This window comes from Mustela lutreola, chromosome X, assembly GCF_030435805.1.
Source record: "Mustela lutreola isolate mMusLut2 chromosome X, mMusLut2.pri, whole genome shotgun sequence".
NCBI classification, from domain to species: Eukaryota; Metazoa; Chordata; class Mammalia; order Carnivora; family Mustelidae; genus Mustela; species Mustela lutreola.
Genome location: NC_081308.1, coordinates 96260513 through 96283984, shown reverse-complemented (window position 1 = coordinate 96283984; position 23472 = coordinate 96260513). Strand labels below are relative to the sequence as shown.

The following is a 23472-nucleotide window of genomic DNA, read 5'->3' as shown; positions in this document are numbered from 1 at the left end:
CTTCCCTTGCAGCTCCCAACTGACTACTTTCTGGCTACTGTGATGTAAGTGATGTAAGTGTGTGTGGCAGGGAAAGCTCCTCTTCAACTTTCTCCTACATGGAATGTAGCTATGATAGCTGAAGTTCAAGCAAAAATTTTGGACTATAAGGCAATACACTAATGATGGTTGAACAGCAAGACATAAAGCCCTGGAATATCTATACCAAGAATTCTTCCCATAAGGGAGAAATAAGACTTTATCCAGTTTGAGCCCCTGCTATTGTAGTTTTTTCCTTACACGCAGCCAAAAGTAATTCTGATTAATACAGGTAGGTCAGTATCTTTCGCTATGATCATTATTTTGTCAATTATTCCTTTAATAGTTTTTTTTTTTATAAACTGTCATGCTACACTAGGTGGTGCATAAAAGTTCATGCCTCATGTTTATTGCAGATATTAGCTTTTGTTAAGAAAAAATAATGCTTTTTTCCCCAACTAATTTATTATGCCTTGCTTTTTTAATTCATTTGGTATTAATTTTACTCTTTTTATTATTTGACAATCTCTTTGTTTTTAACTTTTCTCATTTAAACTTCAAACCAATATTCCCACCACTGAACTGAAATCCCTCTTGTTAATGTCTCTTTATTCCCGAATTCCCTTGGTCTGCTTTCAATCTTCACTATACTTTATCTTTCTAGAACACTTCACACTTGTTTTTTAAGATACTGTGTTTTGTTTAGTTTGGTTTGCTTTGCTTTGGTTTTCTTTCTGAAACCCAGAGCCACATTTCCGACCACCTAGATGAATCTCCCACAGCTGTCTCAAAATTGAATTCATCTTAATCCCATTTAAGCCTGTTTCCTTCAATATACCTCATTTTGGTTAATATAGACACAACCAACCTTAGCATGATCCTTCACTCTTCTTTGGGCTTTACGTGTATTTCCAATTAGTTATCAAATCTTACCAATTTGACCTCAAAAGTTTTTCTTCCATCCTTTCTATCAGAGTTATTGCTTTAGTTCAGATGTTCATTGTCCTTTATTTGAACTATGGAAACAGTTCCCTGACCCCATTCACCTCTAGTCTCTCCTTCATCCTCCATAAAGCTATCAATCCCATTCTCTGAAAAATAAAACCAAAAATATTTGATTACATATCCACCTTGCTTTGAAAACATCTTTGTTGATTCTGCACTGCCCAATTCCTTGGCAATCTGACACACTCCCTCTTCCATTTCATCCCCTCCCACACCTTCCCCACACACTTCCTATGCTCCAGCTATAGTAGAGTTCTCACATGACTAGAAAATGTGCTTTCGGTAAATCCTTTCACGGCTTCTTATTTTTGTACATGTCGTTCCCTCTGCAGAGAATATCTTCTCTCTATTCTTTCTTCAGCACACTCTCATTAATCTTTCAATCTCCAGTTAAAATAGCACCTATTCCATGAAGCCTTCCCAGACTCCCACAGAGTTAGTGATTAGTCGTTCTTTCTCCTCTATACATATCCCACCACTTTGCCCACACCACTGATACAGCACTAATCATGTTGTGATTATCTTTTGCAGTGTTTATTTCTCTCCTACAGATTTAAACCTTCTTGAAACCAAGAACTGTCTTACTCCTAAATCTAGAATCTAACACGATGTCTGGCTTAAAAAAGGAACCCATATGCAGCCATCAAAAGAAATGAAATCTTGCCATTTGCAACAACATGGATGGAACTAGAGCGTATCATGCTTAGCGAAATAAGTCAAGCAGAGAAAGACAACTATCATATGATCTCCCTGATATGAGGAAGTGGTGATGCAACATGGAGGCTTAAGTGGGTAGAAGAATAAATGAAACAAGATGGGATTGGGAGGGAGACAAACCATAAGTGACTCTTAATCTCACAAAACAAACTGAGGGTTGCCGGGGGGAGGGGGTTGGGGAGAAGGGGGTGGGATTATGGACATTGGGGAGGGTATGTGATTTGGTGAGTGCTGTGAAGTGTGTAAACCTGGTGATTCACAGACCTGGGGATAAAAATATATGTATATAAAAAATATATGTTTATAAAAAATAAAAAATAAAAAAAAAAAAAATAATAATAAATAAAAAAAAAAAAAAAAAAAAAAAAAAAAAAAAAAAAAAAAAAGGAACCCATAGCCATGGCCAGAATGAAGATTCCTGGTCTTCACGTCACCTACACCCTCCCAGCCCATTAATGTCTAAAATTCTACCTTTCCACCTCTGACTTAAGGCACTCACTACTGTGGAGATGTGTCTCCGAGATGGGCCAGAAGTGCTCATAGTTATTTTACCAGACCTTTTCTAAAGAACACATTTAGAGACGCATAAAAACTGCATTTTCAGGGGCGCCTGGGTGGCTCAGTGGGTTAAAGACTCTGCCTTCGGCTCAGGTCATGATCACAGGGTCCTGGGATTGAGCCCCACATCGGGCTCTCTGCTCAGCGGGGAGCCTGCTCCCCCACCCACCCCTCTGCTTGCCTCTCTGTCTACTTGTGATCTCTGTCTGTCAAATAAATAAATAAAAATCTTTTTAAAAAACTGCATTTTCAGTACTAGGTACTTATTGGGGAAATGGGAGAAAAATCAGCATGCTTTGTTGGCATGTTGTTTTTCTTTCAATATAGTCCTGTGTCATCTTGGTAGAAAAAAAGGAAGTAACTCAACACTTTTAGAATAAATAACCATGATTATTTTTGTCAAATACACTGCTATGTATTCTTTTCTACCTTTCCCTCCTGGAAATTGCATAAGAGCAGGAATCTTTGCTTTGTTTACTGATATATCCCAATCAATAACTATTTGTTAAATGAAAGTACAAGTGTATAGGAGAGTAGGGGTAGGGATGGTTGTATTATTTGGATTCAGAGTTCCCACCCTCCTCCAACTATTCAAGAAATCATAATCCACTGAGCCTGTTATATAACATTTATCATTAATGCACACCTCAATTCTAAGGCCTTTTCCACATCTGAACCTGTGATTCTATTAGAATCATCTGATATTGGCATATCTGGGTGGGATGGGGGAAACTAGAGAATAAATGCTTGCTTTGGACATGCATTAAAATGTCAAATCATGATGATATATCCTCCAGCTTTACCCTCTAGGACTACTAAGTATTTATAGGGATATGTAACTGTCTCTGACAGAGGATTTCCCTGGGAATGGCTTTACCCTCTCATCGTCCCACTCGACATTGCTTTCCTGTGCAGTGTGAGGCTCTTATACTGTGGGTCTTGCTGGTTGGTTTCTAGTTCCCAAATAGGAAAACGTTTATTTGTAGTGGTTACACCACATTATTTAATGTGGCTTCGAAGGCACTGATGAAGCTCCTGTCAGGTCACTCTGCTTATAAGTCTAATGACATTCATTACCAAAACAACATTAAGGACACAACTGATATATTCCCCATCAGCCTCTTGCTAAACAAAGTGGGCTTCAGAAAACATGGCCTCCCTGTTGATGACCTGGTTAAATCTGATGACCTCATTGCTGAACATAGCCTTGGTAAGAGTGGGTCACAGATGATAAAAATAAAACCACTCAGGCTGACAAATGGGATGTCTATAGGTGGTTGAGATCCTATATCTGAAAATAATCAGAGATGAGTACCCAGCCTTATGTAAAGAAAGATACTACATAAAAATATAACTACAGGGCAGATGCTATTTTAAATATTCTTCGGCTTTTAACTTATTTGATCTCTTAACATACCTATGTGGTAGGTAATATTATCATTCCCACCTTACAAATAAAAAAAAACTGAGGCACAGAGATTATGTAACTTCACAATCATCACTCTGTGGTGGGATCAGAATTTAAGCTCAGGCAGTCTCACTCCAGATTCTATATAATCCCTGATACTTTAAAACTCATACCATTCTGCTAAATAGACTTCTAACATTCTTATTATACACCAAATTCCCAGTCACTTTATCACCACCATCCCCACCCTCTTCCATTCACTGAAAATTTTGGATTTTCAACTTTGTCTACACACCAACTCCTGCCATCACCCTTAGTGACATCCATGGCTGTATGGATGATCCAACCAACAGCCTAATCCTTCAGTTCTATTTCCAGTTATCTTCTCCTCCTTCACTGTACCTCAGCCATCCACTCTCACAGCCACACCGTTGACTTTGTCAGGCTAGAAACCACTCCTTCTCTAAAATTAATTTCTGACCCCACTCTCTTACCACAAGTCTCTCTATCCTTCTGCTGTGTGCACTTCATTCTCAAGACAATGAAGTTCTTCAACCTCACTGGGACCACCTGTTCATTGAGCCCTCTATTTTAACCACAACCATAGCCTCCACTTGCCTTTACTTCTCTCTGCATGGAGCTTGGATTCAACCATCCATCACATCCCCCACTCATTGGATCCACAATAATTCTATCACACCCACTTAGCAAAATCCTGAATAATTTAACCATCTCCCTTCTCTGCATCTGCACTCAGTCTGCTGAGCAGGGTTAGAAGAAAACCAATTTGCTCTCAACAGTGCCTGGTGGTTCTAATTTACACACTTAGTGGATCTCCCATTCTCAAAATTATTTTCTACATGCTCCTTAAACCTCCATACCCTTACACCTTGAGCCCTTCCTCTCAATAAATGGTCTCATTTCCCAGTACTCCACAGAAAACATAAAAAGGTCAGAAGGAAACTATCCCACCTTTGTACCATGAAATCTACAAACTTATCTTAATTCACACTGATGCTTTTTCCTCCTTCATTTATATTACAGTAGAAAAGATGCCCCCCTCCTCTCTAAAGCTAATTCTGTACCCTTTGGGGACTCCACTATATTGATTATCTCATTTCTTCTTCCCTCCTTTTTTATTGGATTCTTCCTATCATGATTTAAACATCTCAAAGGCTCTCTCATCTTAAAAATCAACAAAGAAAACCAACCTCACTTGACTCCATATGCCCCAACTAATCCCTCTTTCTTTTCCTCTTTTCTGCCAACTCTCTTGAATTCCCTCTTGAAATATTTATCCTTTGGCTACCACCCTCAACTGTTATTGGAATATCACACTATTCTGATTTTCCTCCTATCTCTCTAGTATTTTCAGTCTCTTTTGTGGCCTTTACTTCACTGTTTGATCTATAAATGTTGGAGGACTACACCAACTTAGCCCTCTGCCCTCTTCTATTTATACTCTCTCCTTAGGTGATATTAAATCACATGGCTTTAGATACTATACACATGCTGACAATTTCAAATCTTGTCACCGACCTTGACATCTTTTTGGAGATCCAGATTTATATGATCAACTCTGTAACATCTCCTCTTGGATGTCTCACAGGCATCTTAATTTCTTCCTATCCTGCCTGAACCCACATTCTTCCTCTCAAATATGTCTATCAGTTTTCCCACTTCAGTAAAATGGTATCACTATTCACCTACTTGCTCAAGCCAGAAGCTTGGAAATGGTCTTTGACACATTCTTCTTCCTCACCCATTACAGTCAATTCATCACTAATAACTATCTGATGACTCTGTCCTCTTCTCTACAACCTGACTGTGACTGCCTTTTTCTAGGCCACCATTACTTCTTTCCTATATTATTTCAGCACCCTCATAGCTAATCCTCCTGCCTCTATTGTTCTTCTCCTCTAATCCATTCTATCGAAACAGAGTGATCATTTTAACATGGATTCCTGGTCACATAACTCTCCTCTTCAATGGCTTTTCATTTTTCTTGGGATAAATTTCAAAGTCTCTAGCATGACAAGTCATCACATGATTTTATATAATTGTATAAGCTAGCCTCTGAATATTCTGTTTTTATTTTCTTTCTCTTCCTAAAACATATCATGTTTTGCCCAGAAATCCTCACATACTATGACCTTTGTCTGGAATTTTTCCCTCAAATCCAAGTGACAAGGAGAAATTGCCAATAGATGTTAATGATTTTATGGAAGTGGAGGCCCAAGGGAGAGGGAAGAATCCACAAAAAACTTAAGTCGGAAGGACCAGAATAATAAAAATTCCTGATTATATTTTACTTATTAAAATAAAATGGGTTTTCTGGGGGAAAGTAGTCCATTTCAGAACTGAGTTTGAACTGATGGTTGAACATTTAAGTAGATAAGTATGGCTATAAGAAGTAGAAACCAGAGAAGTTTATTTGCATGCCTATGAAAGAAGATGAGAAAGTAGGTATAGAGGCAAGTGAGGGTTTTCTATTTCATAGTTATTGCATAAATATATGAAGAACAGATTATTAATTTTCCCATAATGGTCATTTACCATACAGAATGCCAAAGCAGAAAGGGAAATTAAACAAAAAATAATGTATAAATGGAGGAATTAGGAAACAAAAGAGATAGATAGAAAAAGAATAGTAACATGGCAATAAAAAGTTCTTCCTTATCAGTAATTACTTTAAATGTGAATGGATTAAAGTCTAAAATTAAAAGGCAGAGATTGGTAGAATAGGTTTAACAAAAAACATAATGCAAGAATAGTCTGCATTTAAGAGACTCACTTTAGAGCCAAAATACAAAGATTTTGAAAGTGAAAGAATAGAATGGAAAGATATTCTATGCAAATAGCTACCAAAAGAAAGCTGGAGTGACTATACTAATTACAGAAAAAATAGACTTTAAGTCAAAAATTTTTGTAAGCGACAAAGAAAAATACTATATACTGATAAAAGGTTCAATTCATCAAGAAGATCTAACAATATAAATATACATACACCAAACAACAGAGACCCAATATATATGATTCAAGAATTAAGGGAGAAATAGTTTTAAAATAATAGCTGGAGACTTCAGTACCCCATTTTCAATAATGGATAGAAAAATGAGACCAAAAAAAATTAATAATAAAATAGAAGATTTGAATAATACTATAAGCCAACTAGATGGAACAGATATTTGCAGAATACTCCACCCAACAAATGTTTAGACCACAAAACAAATCTCAACAAATTTTAAAATATTGAAATCATAGAAAGTATCTTCACCAATCACAATGGAGTAAAGCTAGAAATAGAAATCAATAAGACAAGGAAAACAGGAAATCTCACAAACATAGAATTTAAATAGCAAACTCTCAAACAACAAAAGTATCAAAGAATAAATCATAAGCAAAAATTTAAAAATACGTTAAGAATAAAAATGAAAATATAACACACCAAATCTCATGTGATATAATGAAAGCAGTGTTCCAAGGGACACTTACATTGCAAACATCTGTGTTAAAAAAAAGAACTCAAGGCGCCTGGGTGGTTCAGTCATTAAGTGTCTGCCTTCCGCTCAGGTCATGATTCCAGGGTCCTGGGATCGAGCCCCATGTCAGACTCCCTGCTCAGCAGGAAGCCTGCTTCTCCCTCTCCCTCTCCCACTCCTGCTGCTTGTGTTCCCTCTCTCGCTGTCTCTTTCTCTGTGTCAAATAAATAAATAGAATCTTTAAAAAAAGTAACTCAAATCAACAATCTAACTTTACACTTTAAGGAACTAAAAAAAAAATTAAACCCAAAGTTAGTGGAAGGAAGGAAATAATAAAGATTAAAGAAGAGATAAAGCAGAGAATAGAAAAAGAAATAGAGGAAATCAACAAAGCAAAGTGTAGTTCTTTAAAAATATCAACAAAATTAATAATATTTCATTAGACAGGTTAAGAAAAGGGGGAAGATTCAAATTACTAAAACCAGAAATGAAAGTGGGGACATTTTACTCTCAATCGTACAAACATAAAACAGGTATAAGAAAAAAATTAAATAGTTGTATACAAAGAAATTAGATAACTGGAAATAAAATGGAAACATTTCTAGAAATATGAACTATCAAAACTGAAGAAGAAATAGAAATCCTGAAAAGATCTGTAAAAAGCAAAGGTATTCAGTCAGTAATCAAAAATGTTCCATAATCAAAATTGTTTCAAAGAAAAGCTCAGCACCATATGGCTTCACTTGTGAATTCTATCAATTCTATCAATAAATTCTATCAATAAAGAATTCTATCAATAAAGAAGAATTAAACCTAATCATTGTTAAACTCTTCCAAAAGATAGGAGAGAATACTTCCTAACTCATGCTATGAGACCAGCATTATTCTGATACCAAAGTAAGACCAAGACCTTAAAAGGCAAAACTATAGTCCAGTATCCTTTATGAATACAGATGTAAAAATCCTCAATAATATACTATAACCTGAACTCGGCAGTATATTAGTAGGATTGCATACTATAATTGAATGGGAATTAACCTAAGAATGTAAGGTTGAATCAAGAAAATCAGTCAATTTAATATATACCACATTAATAGAATGAAGGGAAAAATTACATGATCATTTCTACTAATGAAAAAAAAGGAACATCTGATAAAACTCAACACCCTTTCATGATAAAAACCCTAAAAAATTAGGAACATAAAGCAATTTTGTCCACTTGATAAAGGGCATTTATGAAATACTCACAGATAACTTTATACTCAATTACAAAAAAATTGAAATCTTTTCCTCTAAAATCAGAAATAAGACAAGAATACCCACTTTTTCACTTCTATTCCATATTGGAACAAAAGTTCTAGCCAGGGCAATTAGTCAAGAAAAAGAAATAAAAAGAATCCAAATTGGAAAGGAAGAAATAAAACTATCTCTACTTACAGACAGTATGAACTTATACACAGAAAACATCGTAAAGAATAAACAAACCAACTATTAGAGCTAATGGACAAATTAGACGAAGTGACAGGCTATACAAGATCAATGTGCACAAATCACTTATGTTTCTGTACATTAGGAATAAACAATTCATAAAGGAAATTAAGGAAACAATTTAATTTTTCAATAGCATCAAAAAGAGTAAAATACTTGGGAATAAACTTAACCAAGGAGGAACAAGAGTTACACACTGAAAACTATAAAGTACTCCTGAAAGAAATTAAAGAAAACCTAAATAAGTGGAATGATTGTGTGTCATACTTGGAGGACATTATTGTTAAGATGGAAGTACTCTTCAAAGTGATCTACAGATTCAGTATAATCACAATTAAAATCCTAATGGCCTTTTCTGATGAAATGGAAATGCTGATGCTCAAATTTATACGGAGGTGGGAGTCCCTGGACACCCAGATCAATCTTGAAAAAAGAAGAACAATTTTGGAGGTCTCACACTTAGTTATTTCAAAACTCAATACAAAGCTACAGTAATTAGGAGTGCAATACTGGAACATAGATAGACAAATTAACCCACCTGGGATAGAACTAAGGCTCCAGGGCAAACTAGGTGGCTCAGTCCGTTAAGTGGCTGGCTCTTGATTTCAGCTCAGGTCATGATTTCAGAGTTCTGGGATGGAGCCCCACACTGGGCTCCAGGCTCAATGAGGAGTCTGCTTGAGGATTCTCTTTCTCTCTCCCCCTCTGATCCTCCCCCACTCTCATGCATGTGCTCTCTCCCTCTCAAATAAATAAATAAATATATATATTTTTAAACGAATTGAGGGTCCAGAAATAAACCCATGTATCTATGGGCAAAATGACTTTTGACAAGGTGCCAAGACTGTCTAATGGAGAAGGAATCATTTTTCTCAACAGCTGATTCTGAGACCAGATATCCAGATGCAAAAAAAAAAAAAAGAAAGAAAAAAGAAAATGACCCCCAATCTCACATCACAAACAAAAATTAACTCAAAATTAATCAAAGACCTAAATATAAGAAATAAAAGCATAAAATATTCATACAAAATCATCAAACTTGATCAAAATTATAGCTTTTTTTCTTTTACAACTAATAAGACATGGAGCTGGAATTAAAACCAAAGTCTGTTGACTCCAAAGCTTACATATTCTTATAGGACCCACTCTCCAAGAGACTTTCATAGCTAGTTCCTCACTACTCTGCCCATTAAGGATGTGTGTCATTGATCAAGAATAAAGCACAGCTCACCAGATACTCCTTCACACCAACCAATCCTCCAGAGAAAAATACTCAAATTAAAAATTTCATTTTTGTACCAAGCCCTTCCTGAAAAAGAAAATAGCCTATTCTTGAAAAGGCAAGAGAAACAAACTTTCTCTGTCCTACCCAGTCCTCCACATATTTACAAAGCCTGACCTGCAACTAGGGCGCTTTTAGATCTCTCAGGAAGTCTTTGTATGAAAAAAAAAAAAATACCATGCCCTCATGCTTTCACTTTCCTTACTAAGTTGATAGAGGCTTTACTTCTTGACAACAAGGAAAAAAAAAAAAAAGGCTGAAGACAGAGCTATTCCTGAGAGTGAGAACATTCTGGTATTTTGATGAGGGCAGATCATATCATTCCGTGAGGGCAGGTTTTTAATAAGCTAAGGGGATGGGGGCAAGCAGAATAAAGATTAAACCTGCCCTTGCTGAGACCACACACAGAGTCAGTCACAAGGCAGCAAGACTTGACTGGGGTCTTGTCTCTGTCACTATCAAGGAAACTTAGGCAAGGCCCAGTGTTTCCTAGATGTTCTGTGATGTAGTAATTCCACTTTATAAATTTGCCCAGGGCTAGCTGCATTTGCATTCCTATTAATGGTAGGCACAGCAAAGCCCTTACCTAATCCATGAAGTACAATTCTGTTTGCACTTCTTTTATTAAGATGAATCACTATTTGAGGCCATATGCTGTGATTACAGGGAACCTCTTATGATATAAGAATTTGAACACCCTTTTGAAACGTGAAATATGTTTTCAATTACTTACAGCCATTCATGGTTCCAATTCAGGCAAAACTTTCACTTAAACAAAGAATTAGCCTTGGCCAGAGAATAGTAATTCACAAATATATAAAGTTCAAATGTCCCGATTGGTAGTGCCTGTGTTGGATTTTCACAAGTGACATATTGCCATCTATATCTGCACTGTGTTGACCTAGGACTTATTCAAAGCAAGTGACCCTGGTATAGGTCTGGCTCACCAGAAACTCCTTTTCAAAGTCAGGCACTCACTCAGCTGATTTTGTACAGATACTCCCACTTCCTCCTCTCTTTTCCTTTGTTGAAATCCTGAGCAGGATCCTACAACTCACATTAGTGTTCTTTGGCTTCCTGGGGCAACAAGAGACAGAGACAGCTGAGTTAAAACCTACAATCAACACTCCACAGAATTTTAAGAATCCTCTCTTTTTCCATTCCATTCCTGTCCTTTGTCTTTGCCACTGCTGAGTATTTCTCTACTGTGCAGGTGACTAGAAGCCCTTTCCTTTGTAAATAAAAGCCTGCCTTTCAAACTGTTCAATTTGTTAAAGGCTTTGTGATGCTGTGGTAATGCCAATGCTGGATACATTGTTATGGTGTCCTGTGTGTCACAGAAAGAGAAGTCACAAAAAATTAAACTTAGAGCTATGGTGCTTAGCAAGACAAAGAGCAATCTCCCTAAGGCAGAACCTTAAAGAGTAAGTCACTGTTTGAGGACAAAGGAAAATAAAAGGAGGAGAAATCTGGGTTGGATTCAATCCAGGAACGGGTTATCCATGAAAATCTGTAACCCTTTCCCTTTAGGGCCATAAAGGTCAATAGTTTCTTAGTATATTGAAGGCTGGAATTGTGCCTTTACAGGTCTTTGCTATAATCGACACCCTACTTATAGTGAGTACTCAACAGAAGTTCCATGTTGAATATAACAATGAATATAACAATGAATGTAATCATTTGTCAACGTTTTTCAATTTGTCAGAATTCTCTGTTATGCTGTTTCCTCACAAGCTATTCCATACTTTCGGAGATTCTGTTCAATACAAGATCTGGACAGGCTGTGTGGGGAGAATTAAGGTAAAATACCATCTTTGAGGTAGGACACTACTTTAAATGGCAGTGGTTCTCAGTGGGGAGGCCAATTCTGCCCCCTAGGGGACATGTGACAATGTCTGGAGATATTTTGGGTTGTCAAAAGGTGGGGAGTGTTACTGGCATCTAGTGGACAGAGGCTAGACATGCTGCTAAGCAGTGTATAATGCCAGGACAGCCCTTCACAATAAGGAACCACATGGCCCCATAAGGTCAGTACTGCCTACATTGAGAAATCCTGCTTAAGGGGGAAAAGATTTTAAATGCCTTTACTCTCTGGGTCTCTCACATCAATCTCACTGTGTCTCTGATACTACACCAAACTCTGATCTACCTGTTCCACTTACCACTCTAGTCCAGGCTGTGAGAAGAGTAAAGACAGCGCCCATGAGTGTTGAAGTCTCAATTGCATTACGAAGTCATATCCAGATGGTGTTTGAATAGGCCAGGACATTAGGCAGCTAACCTCCCCTAAAAGCCAGGTAGACTTAGCCTCCATTACTCATACTCACTTCCACTTTTGGTTTTGAACCACTTCTGCAGTTGTAGCCTTTGGTTGCAAACTGCCCTAGGATAGTTCAATCAGACACACATTCTCAGCTACCAAGTAGAAAACTTGAATATTTCGGGGCGCCTGGGTGGCTCAGTGGATTAAGCCGCTGCCTTCGGCTCAGGTCATGATCTCAGGGTCCTGGGATGGAGTCCCGCATCGGGCTCTCTGCTCAGCAGGGAGCCTGCTTCCCTCTCTCTCTATCTGCCTCTCTGCCTACTTCTGATCTCTATCTGTCAAATAAATAAATAAAATCTTAAAAAAAAAAAAAAGAAAAGAAAACTTGAATATTTCCATATTCACAGAGAAGATGAGCACCCCCGCTCTAAGGCTGACAAGCAACTGAAGCAAGCTTAGGTTCCTGCCCAAGTCAGCGTACTGCATTAAGAGACCCTCCAGTGAGTTTGACCTAGAAGTTACATGGTGGTGCCTGACATTTGCTTGGTGTTTTTAACTTTGGAAGAGATTATATATCCTTGATCTCCTGAAGAGGTTAGCAGGGTAGAGTGAGTACAAGAAGAAAATTTGGGGTCTTATCCACAATCCACTGGAAAAGCATCAAAATTCAAAAAAACCCATAATCCCACTATCAATTGCACTGTATATAAGGCCTTTGAAGGAGCAGGCTCACAAGAATAGGGTTCTCCTTCTCTTCCTGGGCACTGCTTCTTGTTGCATCTTAGGCTTGGGTGGAATGCTCAGCTAGACCACACTTTGGTCAGAGAAAAAGAGACACCCCACTTGTCCAAGGTCTTGTCCAGAGCCACTTCTCTTACTGACCCCTCATGCCAAAAGAGGAACCAGATTAATCACAACATTGACCTCGCTTGTTTGGGAAGCTCTGCACTTGAGGATTTTGGCCACAGTAAAACTGCCTTTGAATGGGAGAAAGGCAGAAAGGTTTCCAGAATCAAGTGATTTTTTTTTCTTGTATATCATTGCCCAATGTTTAGAAACACTTCCTGAAGTGTTTAAACCCTATGGGGGGGTCCATCTTCACCATCCCCCAAACACACACACAGACACAAACTCTTCATCCCCCAAGGCAATACTTTTCTCAGATGACCTGCTCCCACACAGAGCTTAATATTCTCCAGAATACTGGGCCACCTCAGGCTGAAGAGGACTGAGGACAACAGAAAAACGTTTCTTGCTTGGTGCCCTGAGGGACTTTCCCAGGGTAGCCTAGGAGAGTTGCTAGGGCTCCCACTAAACATAAGGATGCCAAGCTTCAATGACAAGGCAATGGAACACTCGGCTACTTAGGGCAGAAGGTTCTGGCTCCTTCTAGAGCTCAACTCAAGCTCACAGTGTGCGCGCAGGCAACACCTGGAAGAACAGTGGAGCATTCTCTGAACTCCAGATTACTCTGAGAATGGGTAGGGAAAAGGGTTTCAAGTACCAGTGCAGCGTTCAAAAGGCAGAGAGCCTCGCACCCCCGCCTTTCTGAAGAGAGGAAATGAGGGAGATAAAAGACAAAGCCGCCGAGCTTTGGGGCTGTGAGGTCGGGCTACAAGACGCTGCCAGCTAGCTAGTGGACCTAAGTGCCTGCAGGTTGCAGGTAGTAATCTCAGGCTTGGGGGCGGGAGGGGGGGTGGCGGCGTGGAGCCATTCAGTTGTCCCCAGGAAGCTTCAAGGGGATCTGCATTTGGGGTGTAAGAGTATGGGGGGAGGGCTCATGGGACACAGAGGTACAAAAATCAGCGAGTCTCCCAAGTGTCCGGTGACACTGCCCTCCCCACATAGACGCCACTGCCACCACGAAGCAACTTACTCCCACATCCTACAATAGCACACTATCCGTCCCCACTCCCCACCTCCTTTCAATCTAGGCTGGTCTTGGGAGACCGACCCTGAGGGTGAGAAGGACACAGTGTGAGATTCTGGCTAGTTCCCGGGCTGCCTGCACTGGGTTACACTAAATCCGTCAGGGATTAAAACCAGACCAGATGACCCCAGGTCAGCCCCTGGCGACTCAGGGTCCCACTGTCCCGCTGTCCGGCTGTCCACCAGCCGCTAGCCTACGCTCTCATTGGCTCAACTCCCCTTCCCCCGGGATGACTGGTGGCTGCCAGTGCAGCCCCACCACCGCCAGCACAGAGCCTGGGCTGTGAGGGGTGGGGGTGGGGGTGTCACTGTCCAAAGCAGGGGGTACTCAAGCCAAGGGGCAAAAAGAGAGTCTGCAAGCCAACCGCCCCGAGGCATTCCGGTCCCCTCTACCCGCACCCGCGCTCAGCCCCCCAGTCTCTGCCACCACCCAGGGGAGGGGGAGGCCCAGAGAGAGCATACGAACGAAACAGAAAATTCCGTACCGAGGGGGGAGAGATGAGGCGGTGGGACAGGGCAGCGGGGGGTGACTTGGGGTTGCGGCTGCGGCTTCCTTCCACCCCTGGCCACCGAGCTGCAGAGACGGCAGTAGCTGCTGCCCCTGCAGGCTGCCCCGTCCTCCCTCTTTCCCTCCCCCTTCCCCGCCTCCCCCGCCCCGCCCCGCCCGCCCCTGCCGGGAGCTGGGGGTGTGTGAGGCCTCGGCTGGGGCTGGGGGAGGTGAGAGGTGCTTTCGCCATCCGCAGCTTTCTCCCCCCCACCCCCATACACAGCACACACACACACACACATACACACACCCCTCAACCGCGACGGGTTCTCCGCAGCTCGCAGACACCCGAAGGGAGGGAGAAAGGGAGAAGAGGAGCAGAGGGAAGCCGGGAGCAGATAGAAGGGAAAAGAGCTCAGGGTTGGACATTTTTGGAGCTAGGGGTGGGGAGGAGAAAAGGAGCGCACCTCCTCGATTTTCCCCTCCCCACCCCTCTTTGCTTTTCTCTCCCCTTCGTTGTACAGCATTTTCCAGAAGCGGCAGCAGAAGGGGACAGAAACCTCTAGTCGAGAAAGATTTGGAGGGGTGGCGGGGTCTCCCGCCAGCCGCTACCTGGCAGCTGGAGCTTGAGTGTGCGTTTGTGCATGTGAGAGTGTAAATGCGGTTCTCTCTCTGTGGCTCTCTCTCCCTGTCTCTCTCTCCCCGTCTCTTCTCTCTCTCCCCGCTCACAGTCCCGCGTCGGCCGCCCCTGTCAGTTTGCCCGTGTCAGTTTCTTCCCTGGCTCTTATTGTGTGGCTGGCTGCGCTAAGAGAGTGCGTGTGTTTGAAGCGGCCCAGGCTGGGTCATACAAGCCCGGAGAAGCGAGAGAACAGGCAGGGGGCGGGTGGAGTGAAGAGTTTCGGGGCGCTGACGGAGGCGAAAGGTGAGGAGGACCGGCCAGCTACTGGGAAGTTTAGGGATAACTGAAGAGCGGAGGGAAAAAACCAAGGTAGGAGCCCGCACTCGCGCCTCTCACCACACCCCGCCCCTTTCCCTGTGCTCCGCTGCCCACAGCCCGGCAGCCTCCAGGCCCGCGGCTGTCCCAGGCGGCTGCTCTTTGCGCGCCGCCCGAAGACCGAATCCCGCGAGGCGGCCGCACCGCGCGCCCTGGTTCGCCGACACCAGAGCACGCAGATCCGGACAAACCACTTGGCCCCGGGGTAAGTCGACAGGAGGCCCTGTGCCCTCAGCTTCGCTGCTCAAGCGCTGGAGCGCAGCCGTCTGGGATGGCGAGGTGCGGGTTAAGTGAGGGTGCTTGGGATGCTGAGGACTGGGAGGCGCTGGCTGTCGGGCTGTAGGCTGAGGTAGTGGGGTGCAGAGCAAAGCCAGCAACAGATTGTTTTTTGGACACAGGGAGAGAGATGAGATGGGGTAAAGCTCTAGGGGTGTCAGGAAAGGTGGCTCTTGTCAATCTCCAAAAGAATCCTTTCTTTCCGGATGTTGTCCTGCACCAGAGCTTTGCCCTACCCTAGTCAGTGATCTGCTCCATCCCTGGGTAGGTATCAGGCAGGTAAGAAGCTGCTCCCAGGCTTCCTCAAAAACCACCTGGGAGGTAGACGGGCATGGGAATTAGGACACTGGCCTTGTTGCCAAACCCACTTTAAGATGCAGAGACCTGAGGTGAACTCATGAGAGTCCATTTACCCTTCTTTCTGTTTTGTATCTTTCAAACTTAAGAAATGACCAGATTTGTTTTCCTGGCTTCCTTAAATGAACTAGGAAATTCAAATGGGGGGACCTCAGTCAGATCTCTGCTCTAAAGTAGACACCCCCTCCCTCCAAACACATATACTGACTTGGACATTATCATACCCCCCCCCCACACACACACAGGGGTACTGAGCTGTATTTGCAGATACTGGTATTTCTCCATGGACTCTAAGAATGTGACTATGAGAAGAGCTTCTTCCCCATTGCCAAACTGGGTTTCTGGCCATAGTCAGATATGCTGTGATGCCTGAGTGGCTAGCAAGGTTATCACTCCTTCATGAAAAGCCTGAAGCCAAGAAACCAGCTTGGAAGACAGAATCTGTGAACTTTACCCGAGTTTATTATATGAGTAAGAGAGACACAGACGAATCAATAATGCTCCCTTTAGAGATTGTGCATGTGTGTCAGCCCTACTTCAAATGAGAAATTACTACATTGATATGGTACCCAGACCTACTTGTCTATTGCCATATAATTTATCTTCGTGGCATTTAGCAAATATGACAAGTTTGTATATCAGCATTCAATATTGTCTTTTGTCTGTCTCAGACTGGATTTGGGGGGGGGGTTGGTGTTTTACAGATGATTTATATCATGTCTCCTTTCCCATAGATTCTTACAAAGCTGAGATATAAATGGTGCCAAATAGTACCTTTCACTCACTCTTTAAAATCTGCTTATTGTAACTCAAAAGGCATGAAAATACATTCACATAGTAGCAAGTGGTTTCAAAGCAAATATTTAGCCTGAAATAAAGGAAACCCACAGGGTCAAGAGGAGCTGCTCTTTCTCTGTTTGCAAGATTGAAGGAAAACTCAATGCCACTTGAAATCTATGTTTTGATTCCTTGGAGATGCTGCTCTCATGGATGGATATATATATATACACACATATATATATATGTGTATATATATATATATATATATATATATCTCACATGGGGTGTGTGTGTGTGTGTGTGCACGCGCGTGTGTATATTTTTTTCAAGGACTCAGATCAACCCCATACAATACAGGCTCTGTGCTGCTGTAGCAGAGAGGGGAATGTTTGAATTTGTGCTTCCAAATCACCCAGGCTCTTGTGTTAAACTTTCTATTTATTACTATGTTACCGGAATATAATGAATTACCTCCTTCCAACTCAGCAAATGAGAGAAACAGATTCTACATTAAGTGAAACTGTTTATGTTGTATTGGGCAATTTGTTCTAATGCTCACTGCTTAGAGACAGAACAGAATGAGGATTACTCAAGTAGGATCTGAAAATGCGCCCATTCTGTTACTTTTTTTAGGCAATCATAAGCAAATATCTTCTTAGATGGGTTAAAATTATACTTACCCATAAATAGCAAAGATCGGGTTGCAGACAGGTAGGGAAGAACTGGCAATTTCATAATGGGGAAAAACTGAAAGCATCCACAAAGATGGAGACTAAGGAAGGCATAGGTCTCTGCTCTGTTCTTGGTGATGTGAGCATCTGGCTGCCACGGTGGGTCCTGATCCACAGTTACTCAGGGAACAAGGAGGTACGTAGTGAAGGGATATAGAGCCAATACAGTCCTCAAATGTGTTGTCACAGGTTCCTCTGGCTTCAGTATATGCTCCAACATAGAAACTTGCACCAAATATCTCTCATCTCTGCCAACTATATGAGCCACAGTCCTAAGATTCCATTCTTTCTAGAATTCACAACCAGAATGACACACAAAGCCATACAGGCTTGGAGAAGGATGGGCCAGAAAATTAAAGATATGAAGGAAGAGGAGAGGGACAGAAGAGAACCCAAAGATGTTTTGAAACATGTGGAAAGAAATCCATCCAAGTGTTTGCTTTCTTTTGCTTAGCTGAGGAGAGAATTAGTCCAGATAATTGATTCTGATGTGAAGCATGCTAAAATTGCATACGATTTGTCTTGTAAACCCTGAGTAAACAATAATGGAACTCCTTAGAACCAGAGAATTAGGAGCAATGGAGTACATTTTCTCTTTTGCCATTTCATTTCACTCCTTAGCATATTAAATTTCAATCTCTGAGCCATTCAGTTACTTAATTATCGAATGGATATTTCAAATGTGTCATGCTATTTCTTTCCAGCCTACTTTCAAATATTCTAATTTGTCTTTTGCCATGGCTCTATCACTGAAGGAGAGGCACCAAAGGATCTCTACCTGCTTTATTCCTGCCAAACATGCTTGTTTTTAGCTAAGTACACTAAGCTGTTCAGAAGCCTCCTGTTAGCTGGAATATGAGGGACAGGACCTTTCTCCCCAAAGCACCCTGCAGCCTAAGGTGCCACCAACCTAACCTGGCCTGGTCATTTTCCAGGTTTTCATAGAGGGGCATGACAAAGTTTGCATCCTATAGGCAGAAAGGATGCCTCATTCTAGGCAGAAATTGCAGTCATCTGTTCTAGATCAGGGCAAAGCTGAGGCTAGCCAGTGAGCCCAGAGCTTAGTAGCTGAGATTTTCATAATGTCATTCTTTCTAAAACTCCATAGCTTCCCTTCTGTTGATGGGTCTCTCAAGTCCTCTGAGCCATAAGACCAACTGACCCATCCTGATCATAAAGAAGGAGTCCTGAGTGATTCAACTGTGGTCTCATACACAACATGTGCATCATGCTTGATTGAGCAACAAAAGATGATTTCTAAAAGAAATAAAAGCTGGTAGGACAGAGCAAAAAATTGCAGGTTCCCTAGGTTGGGTTCTCCATTACTCACTGTGGGGTTAGCACTTAGACGCTGGTAGCCAATGCAATTGCCCTAGCTTTTTGCAAGGAAGAGTTGATGGTGGGAATCAAGCAGGGATCAGGGCAGGGCCCAATGCCCTCATTTTACCTACACAGAAGTTGAGGCCCAGAGAGTAAATATGACTTTCCAAAGTCATACAACTATGTAGCAAGAGAATCAAAGCCAGAACCCAAGACTGCCTGCTAGTACTGAACACATTTCCTAAAGCTCTCCAGAGATCTTTCCAGGAAGTCAAGAGGAAACTAAAACCACATTTGCCAAGATTACAACCCTCTACTTCCTTGTCATGTTTATATTTACCATCTTTACTGCCATATCCTTGTGACTTGCCTTCTCACCCTCTACCTGTCCCCAATACACACACACACACACACACACACACACACACACACACACACACACTTCTATACTGGCAGCTAAGAAAACGTAGCATATGCCCAGCTAGCATATTCAGGTGGAGGGCAGAATTAAACATGACAAAGATTTAACTACTCACACTTATCTGATCTAGCTCACACCACCAAAAGCAAGACATCTAGAAAATCCAGACTGTGCTGCACTCTGTTATTTTGGAGAATGGAAACCGATGGATTCCAGTGACTATGGTTCTGGCCTTGTATAGCCATTCTCAGAACCAGCACCCATAAATGCACACACACACGCATTCACACACTTACTGAAAAATTAAGACAAAAGAAGCAGAAAAGACAGGCAGATGGTTTTCACAGTAGAGTCTGAGAAGGAAGGTTTGTAGGGGAGGGGGGAAGAGGAGTGTTATTTCCTGCCTCCATTCTTTAGCCTTGATACCTGGTTTCAATTATTCCCACACTAGATTTTTTTTTTTTAAGGATCTGAGAAAATAGGCTGATGCAAGCACATCTCTTATAACCCAGTAGGGAAGATAATATGAAGAACTTCTATATAATAGTGAGGATATCACAAGGTTAGGAAAGAGAGGCTAGGATGGAGAGGGTTTGGGTCTTGCTACTCCCCACTGTTGTCCCCACAGCAGTAGCCGCACCATGCCCTGGGAGCTATTTATAAGTGTAGACTCTTAAACTCCTTCTCGGACCTAGTGAATTGGAATCTGATTTTTAAGATTCCCCAATGATTTGTTTGCATACTGAAGTCTGAGAGGCAATGGACTAGAGTTTATCCCAAAAAGCATCTGAAAGTCATTTGAAAATAAGCAATTATCCCCAGGGCATGCAGGGACAGTTCAAGTGGTTTATCACTTAAAAAAAATTAAAATATAAACTTTCCCCATGTCCACTTCTTCCATTATCCAGTGTAAAAGCCTTAAATGTGGGCAAGAGAGTTGATGTAAAAGGAGTCAGACCATAGGACTGTTTTGACTACCAGGAGGACCTGGACTTGGGGGATGCACACAGACCTGAGTTCAAATCCAGATCCTGTCCACAAGTAACTGTGTAAACTTGTACGAGGTACTTTGTCTCTCAGCCTCAGATTCCTCATCAGTATGATGGGATTAATAATAACATCTCCTGAGACTGAATTGTTATATGAGACACTATAAGACACTGACATACTGTGAACAATCAATACATGGAAGACATTATTATAATTAATATGTTTTGGTCATTAATTTTAGTTTGTTAGAAAACTAGTCATTGGATGTGATGTAATAGGGCATCTAGCACCTATTTCTAATTCGTGTGAATCACATTAGGCTTTCCACAAATAGAACATTAAGAAAAACATACAAAAGCAAAATATATTTCAATAGAATGGGGGTCCCAAAACAAATATTATTCAGAAAGAATTAAAGGTGGTCCTGATGAAATCATTTCATAGAATAAGACTAAAGTCAGAAGTGGCCCTATTCAGGGCATCTGGGTGGTTCAGTTGGCAAAGTGTGTGACCCTTGGTTTCGGCTCAGGTCATGATCTCAGGGTTGTGAGATCAAGCTCCATGTCAGGCTCCACACCTAGAGGTGGAACCTGTTTGAGATTCTTTCTCCATTTCCCTCTGCTCCTCTCCGCCACTCACATGCACACACATGCTTTCTTCCTCTCCCTAAGCACACACACACATACACACATACACAAGAATGGCCTATTATATGACATGTCTCAAAATTACCGTTAGAAAGTTAGTAGTGAGGCTCTTTCTGCATGTTGCACATATGTGCAGTAGGCACACACATGTACACACACACACACCCTTCAGTGGAGCAACTGTGAAAAAAATCAAGGCTAAAATAGCATTCCAGGGGCAGAATTAAATATTACTGATTTCTGGCCTGATAACAACCTGTAAAATGGGTGAATAATAACCCCTACTTCATAGGGTAGATGTGAAATGATGCAGGTAAAAAAAATGATGATGGTAAAAGCAGAACAGAGAAAATCAAAAGATATATTTTTTAACCTGAACTCACAAAAGGAAATAAGACATTATACATGAAGATACAGTGATTTTTCCCCTAGGAAGTCATGATTTATTATTAGATAAGAAATACTTTTCCTTATCAACACATCTTCCAAAGGACAACTCAACAACAGTTAACACTTAGAGAGTGTGAAGTTATGTGCTAAGCGTTTTACATGCAACCTTTCACGTAAACCCTCAGGACAAGTCCATAAAATAGGTACATTATCCTCTTTATTGTACAGACAATACTAAAGCTCAAAGGAACTACGTAACTTGCTCATTGTAGACTTTAATGACTTAGGTAAACACCATACCTATCATTATTTTACAGGTGAAAGAAATGGGAAACTCTTACCTTCACCCAGATCTCTACCTGTTCAATTTTCCCACCCATAAAAGATGATAGGTATATCATGAATTTCAATATTTCTATGAATTCCAATAATTCTATGAATTTTAATAAATTTTATGCATTCCGATAAAATCAATAAGCACTTGATTCTCCAAAACTTCTTGGTTGGCATATGGAGTCTGGGGCAGCCTCAATACAAAGACACAGAAACAGGTGCCAAAGCCTCTGGGGTCCCAGTCCTTTGGCATGTTTGCACCCTCCAGCTCTGAGGCACTGAGGTTACCCAACAACCATTGATTTTCAAGAGGATCCAGATTAGTGGGGCATCAATAATCTTATAATAGATAATAGTGATCACTGATTTCTAAGATTTCTGTGATCACCCCAAATTAACAATAGCAATTGCTATCAATTATTGAACATCTTCGTATTAGTTCTCCATTGTGTCCACAACAACCATAAATTTAGCAGTTTCAAACGATGCACATTTATTATTGTTATAGCTGTGTGTGTCAGAAATGGAGATCACTGGGCTAAAAATCAAGATGTCAGCAGGGCTGCATTTGCTTCTGGAGGCCCTAGGGAAGAATCTTTTTTTTTTTTTTTTTTTTTTTTTTTTGCTCATTCAGGTTCTTGGCATAATTCACTTCCTTGCAGTTGTGGGACTGAAGTCCCAATTTCTTTGCTGGTTGTCAGCTGGAGGTTTCTGGGAGCCCCCCACATTTCTTGGTCTGCTGCCCCATTCTTCCAACTTCAAAGTCAGTCAGGACAGGTAAGTCCCTTCACAGTCTGAATCTCTCCTGCCTCTTCTTCCTTTGCATCTCTTTCTCTGACCCTGCAGCTTTCTTCTGCTGCTTTTGAGAGCCCATGTATGGACATCAGGCCCACCTGGATAATCCGGGATAGTCTCCCTATTTGAAGGTCATCTAATTATCAACCTTAATTCCATAAATAAAAAACAAACAAACAAACAAACAAACAAAAAACCTTTTGCCAAGTAACCTAACACATTCCCAGGTTCTGGAGATGTGCTGACATATTTAGAAGGCCATTATCCTGCCTACCACAATCTTCTTTGTGTTGAGTGCTACAAATATGTTAACTTAAATAACCTTCACTACAGCCTCTATGTAATAGGTATTATTATTCTCATTTAACAGCTGAGGAGAAAAGATCATGCAAGCTAACTGGTATACCTGATACTGCACAGGTAGTAAAGAGTGGAGGCAGGATTGGAAAATAGGTCTCTCTTCCTCCAAATCGCATTTCCCACTTGGCCTACATTATGCTGCCTCTTCATTGTCAGAAAGCTCTCTTTGGTTGTTATTTTTTGTTGTCCTTGTTTTTTCTTTGTGCATTCTCTTTTTTATTAAATTTTTGAATAGGTATTTTATATCCATTGCTCAAAATCGGAATAAAAGGATATGCAGTAAAAAAAAAAAAAAAAAAAAAAAAAAAAAAAAACAACTTATTCCCACTCTGTTTACTATCTATCTACTTGGTTGCCACCATCCTTTCCTTATTTTACTTTATTTTTTCATCTAGAACTTCTGAATGCAAATGCAAGAAACTATGAATTGATGTTCAGAAA

The 23472-nt window shown here is 41.0% G+C and overlaps 2 protein-coding genes across 2 annotated transcripts in view; one reads left to right on the top strand and one right to left on the bottom strand.

The window, feature by feature from the left end:
• Window positions 1–14748, bottom strand: part of RTL4 (retrotransposon Gag like 4) — a 362480-nt gene extending 347732 nt beyond the window's left edge. The window contains exon 1 of the mRNA XM_059157622.1: window positions 14636–14748. The gene's annotated coding sequence lies outside the window, so the exon portion shown is untranslated. The remainder of the gene's footprint in view (window positions 1–14635) is intronic.
• A 157-nt stretch (window positions 14749–14905) lies between these two features.
• TRPC5 (transient receptor potential cation channel subfamily C member 5) overlaps window positions 14906–23472 on the top strand; it is a 250098-nt gene continuing 241531 nt past the window's right edge. The window contains exon 1 of the mRNA XM_059158051.1: window positions 14906–15836. The gene's annotated coding sequence lies outside the window, so the exon portion shown is untranslated. The remainder of the gene's footprint in view (window positions 15837–23472) is intronic.